This window comes from Thamnophis sirtalis, unplaced genomic scaffold (assembly GCF_051295495.1).
Source record: "Thamnophis sirtalis isolate CommonGarterSnake01/CBP01778 unplaced genomic scaffold, rThaSir2_p1.2 scaffold_4, whole genome shotgun sequence".
In the NCBI taxonomy this organism is placed as follows: domain Eukaryota; kingdom Metazoa; phylum Chordata; class Lepidosauria; order Squamata; family Natricidae; genus Thamnophis; species Thamnophis sirtalis.
This window is the reverse complement of record NW_028261384.1, coordinates 23641867-23655975: the sequence shown is the minus strand read 5'-3', so window position 1 is coordinate 23655975 and position 14109 is coordinate 23641867.

Below are 14109 nucleotides of genomic sequence, written 5' to 3'. Positions count from 1 at the left end.
GCTATCCTAAACAGGGCGGCTGGGCGTGATTCTGCGGATGCAATAAGAGTGGGAAAATGCGCACATTTTGCTGCCCGTATCGCCACTAGATAAGTCCTAATAAAGGCTCTTAATTGTGTTCGGTCGGATTCAGAGTTACTAGCGTCCAACGTCGCTCTAGCCGTCTCTTTTAGCGCTTCATCTCCCGGAGTTCCTCGGTAAAACAAGGAGCCCTCCTGGATTGACTGCTGCGGAGAGGCCGTAAAGGCGCAATCCAGTTTAGAGCCTCCGCCGCCGCTGTATTCCAAGCAGCGACCAAGGATTCCGCCGGACTGTGGGCCAGAGAGTCAGGTATCTCACCAAGTGCCGTCTGAAATCCCATAGGGTCCATCAGGATCCCATCAGGGTCTATCAGGCATATTAGAAAAAATGGACCCTATCATTTAACAACCTTGTTTTACCTTTAGCTATTTTAGCATATTAACCTTAAACCTTTATGTGTTTAATATCTGTGCATTACTATAAACACGTTTGGTGTAGTATAAACTTCAAAAAAAATCCAGATGCTATGATGGCTGGAGCTGTGGTGTAAAAAAATAGAACTGTTTCCAGAAGAACAGCATACCATAAAAAGACACTTTAAAACTGAACAATAACCAGAAAAATTGAAGTTTCTTAGAAAGCAAAATACAGTACACATCAAGAAAATTAAGTTTCAGGTTTTTAAACATTTGATTTTAACATTTTACAAATAAAGGGATCAATACAAAGTCCACAGCATGTAACTAACAATTGTATTCATACATGCTTGACTTGGATATCAGTGAAATTCAAATATTGCAAAGTAAGATGGTAATATGGACTAATGGGAATTATTATTAAAAGAAAATGAAAGTCTACCAGCATAAATTCATACAAAATATGTAAAAGCAATTTTAAACAGGTTGAAAATGAATGAAAGGTGGCAGAGAGAGCCCTCATCCATTCCAAGTGATCCCAGTCTCTCCTGATAGCGCCCCCTCCTGTGGGTCTTCTGGTTTGGAGGCTTCTCTTTCTGCTCCAGATAACCCTTCTCAGATAGGGGATGGTACAGTTTTTTTTTCCAATTCTCCTCAGAGTGGAGATGAATCAATAGATGGTGCAGGCCTCTCTCCTGAGGCAGATCAGGCTTCTTCCTCCCCAGGGTTTTTGTGGTTTCAACCAGCCCCTGCTATAACCCCTGATGTTGCTGCCATCATAACTTCTGCCATTGAAAAAGGCATAGCTGCTGGGCTTCAGCGCAAGAAATCTAGCCATAATTCTAAATCTAAGTCTGAGGGTTCCAAATCCAAATGTAAAAAGAAGCATTCCTCTGATAAGGCTTCTTCTGGACATTCTGTGTCTCGGCCATCCACGGTGGGGAACGAAGAAGAGCAGACGCCCAGAGATTCAGAGCTCTCTGAGGATGAGGATCTGGTCCCCAATCAACCTGCATTTATGGTTCTGTTTAAACCTGCTCTTTTTAAGTCGTTGATGTTTAAGGCAAAGAAGATTGCTGGCTTTAAGCCTACTTCAGCTCCTAAGGCTATGGCCTCAGACGGGGGATTCAGAAGATCCTCTTTTCTTAGAACCCACTGTTGAAAAAGAGGTTGTTCCTTCTCCTAGGATCTTTATGAATGTAGTACAAAGACAATTGGCCTCTCCTGGCACCAGTCCTCTGCCTAATACCCTAGATAAACGTTTGTATAACGTAGGGCTGGCCTTAGTTAAGGTTCCCGATCTCCCCACCATAGACCTGCCAGTGGTGGCCCTGACTTCTCCTAATGCAGCTGCCAGTGCTCTGGAGGATTCCCTTAAGCCTGAAAACATGCCTTTGGAACAAACGTGCCACCAGGCCGCGGCCTGGGCTATTAAGGCTTCCACCTCTTTTTCATTTTTTAACAGATCTTCTCTTGTTTGGTTAAAATACCTACAGAGCAGGATTCCTAATAGGGATTCTAGGGCTCATAGGGAAATAAGTTGAAAGCAGCTCTTGAATTTTCAGCTGATACAGTGCTCAATGCAGCTTGCTTTGCTTCAAAAGCTATTGCTTCTTCAATCACATCCAGATAGTTGTTGTGGCTTAACACCACAACAACTCTCTGACGCCAGAGCTAAGTGGCGTCTGGCTTCCCTTTTTCTGGGGGAAATCTATTTGGAGCCCCATTAGAGCCTTTATTAGTGGAGTCAAAGGACAAGCATAAGGTCCTCCGATCAATCTTCCACAAGTCAGACAATCAAACTTCTCCCTTCTATAGACACCCTTCCTTTTGAGGGCAGGACGGGGGTTTCTCCAACTCTCGTCATCAGCAACAGTCTCACCCTAGGCAGGGCGCCAACCAACAGCAGGATAAGTCCAATAGAACTTTGCAGCGATATCCTCCTAGGAAATCCTTTAGAGGGTGCTTCAACTGATCCTATAGACCTCAAAAGTGACTGTCTGGAGGATCTTCCGATAGGGGGCCATCTGGCTGTGTTTGCAGAGCGATGGGAAGAAATAACGACAGATTCTTGGGTCCTGAAGACAATCAAATGGGGTCTGACCTGGAGTTTCTCTCCAGCCGAGGCATTTTGTCCCTTGTCCAGTGTCTTGTGACACTCAGAAGAGACAGCTGATGGAACAGGCCATTTGCCATCTCCTTCAGATCAGGGCCATTCAACCTGTTCCCAAGGGCCAACAGGGGTTCTACTCTCAGCTGTTCGTGGTGCCAAAAGCCTTGGGGGGATGGAGACCAATTTTGGATCTGAAAGTCTTGAACTGATTCGTCATTTATCGATGGTTCAAGATGCACTCCCTGCAGTCCATCTTGGAGAGCATCTGCAAGGGCGACCTCTCCGGTTCCACCACAAAACCGCGATCGACTAAAGCGCGCTCGACGAAACCGTGTACCTGACGTCATCACAGCGCGACCAAAAAAGCATGCTGTGAGCGCTAAAGTTAAAATTAACCCCCAAACCTAACCCCCTGAAACCTAACCCTAAACCTAATGCTAAACCTAACCCTAAACCTAACCCTTAACCTAACGCTAAACCTAACGCTAACCCTTAACCTAACCCTAAACCTAACCCTAATGCTTAACCTAACCCTAAACCTAACCCTAACCCTTACCTTAACGTGAATCGGCTTGCTTTCAAAGCGCTTTTTAAAGCGCTGTTTTTTCTCCGCGGTCGGTGTTGTCACGCTGCTGATGACGTCAGCGACGCGCTTTAATCGGGCGCGCTTTAGTGGACCGCGGTTTTGTCATGCCACGGATCTCTCCTCGGTGGACCTCATGGAGGCGTATCTGCATATTCCCATCCTTCGCGAACACAGACAGTTCTTTCAGTTCGAATACAGGGGAAATCACTACCACTATTGGGCCCTTCCCTTTGGGCTGTCATCAACCCCAGGGTCTTTACAATGTTCTGGCTGTGGTAGTGGCCCACCTCTACTCCAGATAGTCCGAATCCAGGTCTATCTGAACGACATTCTCTTGCTGTCCCTTCCATCAGGCAGGGCCACAAGAGATATTCACAACACCATTCAAGTCCTTCCGGGGCTAGGCTTCTCACAAAGAGTTCTCTGAGTCCAGACACTCATATCCTTCATCTGAGGGCCTTAATAGATACTATGCAGGGCAAAGTGCTCTGCTCAGCAGATCAACGGAACAGCTTGCAGGATCTGGCCAGAACAATCTGTGCCCATTGCAGAGCCCAACTTCTCCAGTTGTCTTGTCTGTTGGGGGAAATGGTGTCTTGCTTCTCCATCATGCCATGGGCATGCCTCCACAGCCATTGCTTGCCATGGTACCTGCTACCGTACCAGAAGAGCGACCTAAGCTGTTCACTGTAACAAGGTCCAAACCGCTAATAAGGGAGGCTTGGCTGTTGGGGAAGCCCATCTTCTTTCAGGGCGGAACATATCTCGGGTATCGACAATGCTCAGGCTGACTGGCTAACAGATCGACCATAGCAAGTGGAGCATCTCACACAGCCTCTTTTGGGAACTGTCCTACAGATACAGGAGACCGGAACTTGATCTCTTTGCCACAAGGAAAAATGCCCGATTCCCATGATACTTCACCAGGTATGCATCTCCGGGATCGGAGGGGGTGGATACTCTGCGGTGCCCATACCCCCGGATCTTCTATATGCTTTCCCTCCTCTGCCTCTAATACAGAGGATGGTGCGGAAAATGCTAGATGAAGCAGAAATTCTCTTTCCGGCACCACATTGGCCCCACTGTCCCTGGTTCGGGGACTTAATGACACTATCAGTAACACCTTCATGGTGTATTCCACTGCACAAGCTGTCCCTCTCACAAGGCTTGATCCATTATCCAGACCTGCATTGGTTGCAACTAACTGTGTGGAGGTTGAGCGAGAGGCACTGAGAGCGGATGGGCTGTCGGACAGTGTCATTCAAACCATACAAGCTTTGTGGTGTACTTCTATGACTCGAATATACGATGCGATCTGGACAGCTTTTACCAAGTGGTGTTCCTCTTCTAGCATTATTCCTCTATCTGTCTCTCTGGCTAATGTGTTACACTTTCTCCAACAGGGCCTCACCAAGGGTTTTTCACCAAACACATTGAGGCATCAAATGGCAGCCCTCTCTACAGTCTTAACTCTACCAACAGGTGACCCCATCTCTCACCTGACACACATTCAACAGTTCCTCTGTGGAGTGACCAACATTCATCCTCCAACTATTCGTAGGTACACAACTTGGGACCTCACCAAGGTTTTAGACTTTCTGACCAAGACTCCATTTGAACCATTACGGACCATCTCTACAATATCTCACTGTCAACGTCTCTTTCTTGATCGCAGTGACTTGGATTTGTGAGACAAATTTCTGAAATTGCAGCTGTATCAATTAGAAGCAACCTACATCTTTCATGCAGATAGGGTTGTTCTCCATCTAGATCCAGCATTTACGCCTAAAGTGAACTCATCCTTTCATAAAATTCAGGAACTTATACTACCTAATTTTTGTCCCCATCCTACTCATGGGTTAGAAAAAAGTGGCATACCCTAGACGTTTGCAGGGCGTTACATATCTACATCAAACACACTGCTGTGTTCAGCCGTTCTGAGGTCTACTAATTTCTTTTCAGCCAGATTCCCTTGGCTCCAAGGTCTCTTCTTCCACCGTAGGGCGCTGGCTTAGAGCCTGTATATAAGGCATACAGGGTGAATGATAAAATACCTCCACAAGGTATAATGGCCCACTCCACCCAAAGTGCAGCACGTCAGCAGCCTGGGCTACTCAGGCTTCAATGGAGGAAATTTGTAGGGCGGCCATGTGGAGATCCCCAGTCTTCTTTATTCGCCATTACAAGATAGATCCCTTTATGGAAGGCGGGGCTTGATGTTGCTATGACACGACATATAATCTTGGGGCTCCAAGATTGCTATCGATATCTCTGTTGCTGGACGATCCTTTTTAGATCTAAACCATTCTGTAGGAACGGTGACAGAGAAGAGCATGTCCTGCTGAACTCAGAGACATTGCAAAGTCCCAGATTGATCCAGGAGACAGCTCCTTTTGCCAGTTACAAGAGAAGCAGCCAAAATGGCTGCAGAAAGTTGGGACAGACCCCTGAAGCAGAACAAGAGAGACTGTGTTGAAATGGTGAGAAAAATCTTTATTATTAGAGAAGAGAAAACCCCAAAGACTTAAGAGTTAAAATAAAATTTAAAATTTAAAAGACAGAAGAAAGCAAGCAGCGAACTAACCCTGATTTAAAACTACTGTGTTATCTTTTCCACTTTAATTTTGTTTGTTTTCTATGGATGAACTTTTTACAAATGCCTCTTACTTTTAAACTGGACTGGTCTTTTTTTCCCCTTCTTCCTCTACACTTTTCCCATTTTTTGTATTCGTGGATTAAAAGTCTCTTTTCTCGAAAGGCTCAGCCAGATCATAATCTTTAAACATTTTTTTCTCCTCTTCTGGAGTTCGGAGCTTAAAGAATGAGGCAAAAACAGAGGGAAAAGATGTAATACTGTTATCTAGAGGCCAGAGGCTTGGCAACATCTGATATTACAAAGCTATTGGCTTTGTTTACTGAAAGGGTCAGTGGAAAACATTTTGTTTACACAGGTGTTCCTTTGAAGGAAAGAGAAAGTTTGACCTGAAAAACTTCACTGAAGTTGTTTGAAACCTAGCAAAAGCCTTGGATGTTTTAGTGGCAGTGTTTATAACCTGAAAAATGGTGCAATATGAAGAAAAGGAACCAACATTGCAAAGAATTGTGTTAGAAATTCAAAAAATTTTAATAACCACAGAGAGAATTGAAGAGAGACTTGAAATTATAGATCAAAATATAGAAAGTACAGAAGGAAGAGTTGAGAATACTTCTAAAACAACGATGAGATTTGAGGATATAGTTCAAAAACCACAGAGACATATGAAAGTGATAAGAAAATTGTTGACACTGACAGCAAATTGAGAGTGGAGGGAAATGACAAGTGTGAAATATGGAAAGGAGAGATCGATGAACTGGAACTCTCAGATCTCAAAACATTAAGAATGGGGAGAAAATTTGGCAGAAATAATGAGAGTAATTTCAGCAGAAGCACTAATGATAACAAAAGTCAAGCTGATTAAAAGAGCATATGGAGAGTTTCAAATCCTTATAAGATATGCAATGAACAATAAGTTGTCAAGAGAAGTCCACATAAGACTTATCAAGAAAACACTTAGAATATAAACTTTACAAATGGCAAGAGATATTGGACTACACTATTTCTAGAAGGATACAGGATGATGAAATGAAATGTCACAATAAAACTTAGTTAAATGTAGTTAAATTTTGAATACTATGTATAAGACAAATAATAGCTATAGTCAAAAAAATGATCAATAATGATAATAAAGCATTTATATATACTAGATTGATAATATGAAATTTTATACAAACTGTAAGTGAGGATTATGGAGATGATGTTGAAAAGCCTCTTTATAAAAGACAAATAATTCTATATAGAATAGAATATAAAAATGTAATATCACTGGATGATTTCAGGATGATGTAATGAAATGCAATAATATAAATTTACTTCAAATTTAACATGCCTCATATAAAAAGGATGTAATAATAGCTATGCTTAATGGATGTTTAACAATTATAACAATTTGTATACATGTATATTAGATTGATGATACTAATAATGAAAAAAACATGGAATTAAAAATTATTAGAGACCATCAATGCGAAAATAATAGAATGACTTAGAATAGGATATAAAAATATTTATTATTGGATATATTGAAGATGATATAATGAATCATTATAATATAAATGGATACATATTTAGAATACCTTGTTTAAAATGGAGAAACAATAGTGATAATCAAATAAATGTACACAGGTCTGCAAAAAAAAATTTTTAAGAGCTGTTTTGGTTATTCTACGTAATCTTTATGTTTTTTGGTGCGCTGAATCTGAAAATGACCTCCATTTCGTCATAGGACATCACGTTTCCTAACAATTTAGGTAACTATGTTAAATAAGGCAATACCTCAAAATAAATGGAAATAGACTTATAAAATTAACGTTTTATTACAATATTTTCATGAAAATCCTTTTTTGAACTGAAATGAGGTCACCTACACACACTAAACTTGATTCTTCTTCCTTGTGAGACTCCTCTTGGTGCATTTACGCTTGTGAGTAGCATCTGGAATGTGTCTCTGAAGCATCCAACAGTAGTCTGCCATCATTGTAATGCTCCATTTTCCCTGGTATCTCCTTTCCATCTCTTTAATGTCTTGGTGGAATCGTTCACCTTGTTCCTCACTCACAGCTCCCAAATTTTCAGGTAAGTAGTCAAGGTGGGACTGGAGGAAATGCACTTTCAAACTCATCAGGCAACCTAAAGCTTGAGATGCTTTCAGCATTCTTCCGACGATCTTTTTGTAGTGAGAATCTTTGTTATTGCCTAAAAATTTTTGTACAACTTCTTTAAATGCAATCCACGCTTCTTTTTGAGGATCTGTCATGGTATTGACAAACTCTTGATCAACTATAAGCCTTCTAATGTCTGGTCCGACGATCACACCTTCCTTCAATTTTGCCTCCGACAGGCATGGAAACTTGGTGACCAAGTATTTGAAGCATTCTCCATGTCTTAGAAGTGATTTTACAAATTGCTTCATCAATCCCAATTTTATGTGGAGAGGTGGTAGAAGTGGCGGATCGAGTGGGGACTGGCATTCACTCGTTTCTGGTCGCTTTCCTAGCTGTGAATCTGCCGAGGCCTGGAACTGGAACTGCTGCGTGACGCAGAGGAGAGATGGCGCCGCCGCTCTGTTGAATGCTGCGTTTTAAATCTTGGATGCTTGCCTTTGATTCTATTTGAGCGGCTGCTTTTCCAACTGGAGTTGAACTCTGTTTTTTGATTTCATCTATGTGGTGAGCAGTGAGCAGAGGGGATTGGGAGATCTGTTCGATTGAGACCATCTGGAACAGAGTTCTGTGGGATTGGCAGATTCGGTGGCTAGCTGCGCGTACCGCCGCTGTGGCCATTCCCCCCCCCCAATGCCTTGCTTGCCCTTTCCTGCCTCTCCTCTCGCCCCTCTCCTCTCGCCCCTGCGCCCCTGTCGGGTTCCAGCGACCCTGATGATCGTGCTGCTCGGAGCGGAGAAGGGCGGCGCCGTGCTGACATCGCCCATTGCTGAATCTGTGAGAGGCCTGGATGCCTCCCCCTCCTTTTTTTCCATTGCAGCCTTTCGGATACCACTCCTGTCCCTCTCCATTACCAGCGAGCCTTATCATCTCCCTACCCAGCATTGACTCTCCTTCGCCTCGGCTGGGGCCATCTGCTCTGGTCATTCTATCTGCCCTCCCTCTGACTGTTTGCTGCCTGCCATAGCTCCAGTTAATTAGGTAGATTTAGTTAGATATATAGGTATAGGTTTATAGTTATAGATAGTTTAGGCAAAGATTAGATATAGATTTAGGATATAGTTTAGGCATAGATTATAGATTTAGGTATAAGTACTGGAGACTGTACCATCTGTGGGTGCTCTCGGCCTTGGGGCAGGGCTAGTGGAGACCGGGGTTGGGGTCGTGGCTATGGTTGGGGGTAGAGTTAGTGTGGGGGCTAGGGCTAGGCTACGCTTGGGTTAGGATTAGGATTAGGCTGGTGTAGGGTTAGAAGGGTGAGCTTAGTTTGGGTTGGTATTTGTTTTGGTTTAGGCTTAGAATTAGGATTATCTTTAGGTTAGGATTAGGTTTAGTAGTAGGATAATTAAGGTTGGAATAGGGCTAGGAGTGGTAGATGATGGCAGCCGTAGGGGTCAGGACTTGGCTCTGTAGGAATTGGCGCCCTTTATCCCATCTTCTGGAGCAGCTCGGGCCAGTCCCAGACGTCGGCTCCACAGACTCTCCCCCCCTGATTCTGGACCCTGCTCAATCTTAGGGGAAGGAGAACTATCCCCTGACACGGGGGCCATAAATTGCTTGTTGGATCCAGAGGGCTCAGGACTGGAAAGCTACTGTTTACCAATACCGGACCCTTATCTCGTGCCCTCTCCGCTTACAGCCACTTTATATGCTACTGACTTTGGACCTGTGGCCTGGGAAGCTCTTCTAGGACTCAGAGGAGGGGAGAAGGGCGGAGCAGCTCGCCCTCCATCTGCACACCATTGTCTTACATCGCACTAGTGCAGTGCTCCGCGAATTTTTTTAGGAATGTAGTGTGAATGGTATGCTTGGTTGATTTTTGCACCCACTTTTTAAAATTCATACTGTTGTATTTTCTGTGTTTAACTTATTTTGTGGGGACTGCATGGGTGAGTGGCTGCGTGTGTATGAGAGTGTTACCAGTTAGACTTATATACCGCTTCATAGGGCTTTTAGCCCTCTCTAAGCGGTTTACAGAGTCAGCATATTGCCCCCAACAACAATCCGGGTCCTCATTTTACCCACCTCAGAAGGATGGAAGGCTGAGTCAACCCTGAGCCGGTGAGATTTGAACAGCCGAACTGCAGAACTGCAATCAGCTGAAGTAGCCTGCAGTGCTGCATTTAACCACTGCTCCAACTCAGCTGTTGAGAGTATTGCCTGGTGTCTCCTCCACTGAGTGCCACTGCAGATGTGGTAAGGGCCCAGACTTACTTCCCATCCCAGAATGAGTGTTAAGGATTGCCTGCTGGATGGTGCGGGAGCTGTGGGAGGGGTTGTGGGGTCTACGGTAGCGGGGGAGGGCCCAAGCATTACGGTCACTATGGGGAGGGGCAGGTATGACGGGAACTTCAGGGCTGGCCATTACCGGGGAAGGAGGGTTTGCTACATCACAGAGATCCCTCCTTCCGGCCCTGTTAGTTCCACTCCAGGGCCAGGTGGCAAGAATTGTCAGGGCCCTGGTCTCAGGCTGTTGTTGCTAAATGCCAGGTCTGTGGTTCACAAAGCTCCCCTTGTCCGGGACCTAATTTTAGACGGGGCAGACCTGGCATGTATTACTGAGACCTGGCTGGGCTCAGAGGGAGGAGTCCCCCTCACTGAAATGTGCCCAGAAGGTTTTCAGGTGCTTCATCAGCCGCGACCCCAGGGAAGGGGTGGAGGAGTGGCTGTCATCGTCCAAGGGTCTTTAGTTCCTCGTAGGATCCCTGCTCCGGAGTTTGTCGGGTGTGAGTCCCTGTTGATGAAGCTGGACCTTGGTGGTCAAGTGGGTCTGTTGCTAATGTACCTACCTCCCAACAGCGTTGCAACAGCCCTCCCCTCGCTCCTCGAGTCAGAGGCCGAGTTGGCGGTGGAGTTCCCCAGGCTTATGGTTCTGGGGGATTTCAACCTGCCTTCAGTTGGTGAACGCTCTGATGGGGCGCAGGAGTTCATGGCTTCCATGACAGCCATGGACTTGACCCAAGTAATTCGAGGTTTGACTCATTCAGCGGGTCACACACTTGACCTTGTATTTCTTTCGGAGCAGTGGAGATGTGATCTAGAGTTGAAGGGCATTAAAACCTTGCCCTTGTCATGGTCCGATCACTTCCTGCTGAGGCTTGACTTTCTGAAGCCAATCCCCCACTGTAGGGAGGAGGAACCGATTAGGTGGTTCCGCCCCAGGCGCCTGATGGACCCAATAGGGTTTCAGACGGCGCTTGGAGAAATACCTGACACTATCATCCACAATCCGGTGGAGTCCTTACTCGCTGCTTGGAATACAGCGGCGGCGGGGGCTCTAAACCGGATTGCGCCTTTGCGATCTCTCCGAGGCGGCGGATCCAGGAGGGCTCCTTGGTTCACCGAGGAACTCCGGGAGATGAAGCGCCAAAAGAGACGCCTAGAGCGCTGCTGGAGGGCCAGTAAATCTGAGTCAGACCGAGCACTGATGAGAGCCTTTATTAGAGCCTATCTCGTGGCAATACGGGCGGCGAAATGTTCGCATTTTGCCGCCCTTATTGCATCCGCCGAATCGCGCCCAGCCGCCTTGTTTAGAATAACCCGTTCCCTCTTGAAAGGGAGGGATGCGGGTGACCCTCTACAGAGTAGAGCTGAGGAATTTGTTCAGTATTTGACGGATAAAGTCGCTCGGATTCGGACAGAGCTGGACTCCAATTGCATGATATCAGCCGAGGTACCGGGGGAAGGTCTTGAGCATGCTTTATGGATTGAGTTTCAACGGGCTTCTCCTGATGAAGTGGACAAGGCCATGGAAGCGGTGAGTGCCTCCACTTGTATACTGGACCCGTGTTCCTCCTGGCTGGTCTCGACCAGCAGGGAGGTGACACGCGGCTGGATCCAGATGATTGTGAACACCTCTCTCCAGGAGGGAATCTTCCCACCCCTCCTAAAGGATGCGGTGGTGAGACCCCTCCTGAAGAAACCGTCTCTGGACCCAGCCATTTTGAGCAACTATCGTCCAGTCTCCAACCTTCCCTTTGTAGGGAAGGTTGTTGAGAAAGTGGTGGCCTTGCAACTCCGACGGTCCTTGGATGAAGCCGATTATCTAGACTCTTTTCAGTCGGGTTTCAGGCCTGGTTACAGCACGGAAACTGCTTTGGTCGTGCTGATCGATGATCTCTGGCGGGCCAGTGATAGGGGTTACCCCTCTATCCTTGTGCTTCTTGACCTCTCAGCGGCCTTCGATACCATCGACCATGGTATCCTTCTGTGACGGTTGTGAGAGGTGGGGGTGGGAGGCACCGTTTTGCGGTGGTTCTCCTCCTACCTCTCGGACAGGTCGCAGTCGGTGTTGGTCGGAGGGCAGAGATCGACCCCAAGGCCCCTCAAGTATGGGGTGCCGCAGGGTACGGTCCTGTCCTCTCCTATTTAACATCTACATGAAGCCGCTGGGTGAGATCATACGCCGGCACGGGATTAAGTATCACCAATATGCAGATGATACGCAGCTGTATCTGTCTGCCCCATGCCAACTCAGCGAAGCCGTAGAAGTGATGTGCCAGTGCCTGGAGGCTGTTAGAGTCTGGATGGGAGCAAACAAGTTGGCATTCAATCCAGACAAGACCGAGTGGCTTCTGATGTTCCCTCCCAAAGATTGTCTAACTGTTCCATCTCTCAGGCTGGGGGGCGAAATTATACGCCCCTCAGAGAGGGTTAGCAATTTGGGAGTCCTGGACCCACAGCTGACTCTAGAACATCATCTGTCGGCTGTCACCAGGGGGACCTTTGCCCAGGTCCGCCTGGTGCACCAATTGCGACCCTACCTGGACCGGGAGGCCCTTCAGACAGTCACTCATGCCCTTGTGACCTCAAGACTGGATTATTGTAATGCACTCTACATGGGGCATGCCCTTGAAGAGTGTTCGAAGACTCCAATTAGTCCAGAATGCAGCCGCGCGAGCGATTGTGGGTGCACCAAGGTACACCCACGTTACACCTATCCTCCGCGAGCTGCACTGGCTATATTAGTCTCCGAATCCGCTTCAAGGTGCTGGTCGCTACCTATAAAGCCCTACATGGCATCGGACCTGGGTACCTGAGAGACCGCCTCCTGCCAATTACCTCTCTCAGACCAATTAGATCGCACAGGTTAGGTTAGGTCTCCTCCGGATTCCATCTTCCAGCCAATGTCGGCTGGCGACTCCCCGGGGGAGGGCCTTCCCTGTTGCAGCTCCGGCCCTCTGGAACGAGCTCCCTGTTGAGATCCGGACCCTTCCTAACCTCCCGGCCTTCCACAAAGCCACCAAGTCCTGGCTGTTCCAGCAGGCTGGGGGGAGCTGAGAAGCATCTACCTCCACGGAAATTGTGAATGTTGGTTTTGTTTTTAATATGTTGTCTTTGTCTCGTTCCCCCCTTTCCCTTGTCTTTTGTGAGCCGCCTGGAGTCCTCCGGGAGTGGGCGGCATACAAGACAAACAAACAAACAAACAAACAAATAAATAAATAAGAACTTTATGGGAAGGTACCAAAGTTTCTTGGAGGACATTTTTTTCACTGACTGTTAACACCCTCGCCTGCCAACTCTTCTTGGCCCAGAGATTTTTGTCAGTCTCGACTGTCCCATACACACAGAAAACAAGAGTATTTGGTATACCCAGCTTGTTGCCCGAGCAGCATGCACAAGACCTTCAATTCCCCACACACTTGCCAACCACGGTCTTCATATTTAAGTTTACGAAGAACCAATTACAAGTTCTCGCAGATTTCCTTCAAGTGTACGGAATGACCTACAGATATGGAAGCGTAAAAACCCTTGTGGAGTAAAACTGCTTTTAGACTTCTTTTTGAAGAATCTATAAAAAGATGTCATTGCTCTGAATCATATTGGATTTTAAATTGACCCATCAGACCTTTGACATCGATGCAATAAACCAACTTGTCTCCCTAGGTGAAGTAAGGAACAAACTCCTTTTCACGATGTGGCATTTCAGCAGCATCTTTGGGAAGATTCAAGTCTCTTACCAAATCATTTATCTCCTCCTAAGAAAACAATTTTGGTCTTGTATCATCTTCAAAGTCAGAACTTGATTACTTATCTGATACACTCATTCTGACTGCTGTTGAGGTATAACAGGTATCGTTCCAAAGGTATACCCTTTGGAACGATCTCCCCATGGAGATTCGTACTCTCACCACCGTCCAGGCCTTCCGCATAGCCCTTAACACCTGGCTAGCCCGTCAGGCCTCGGGACAAAGATAATTGCCCCTCCCGAATGA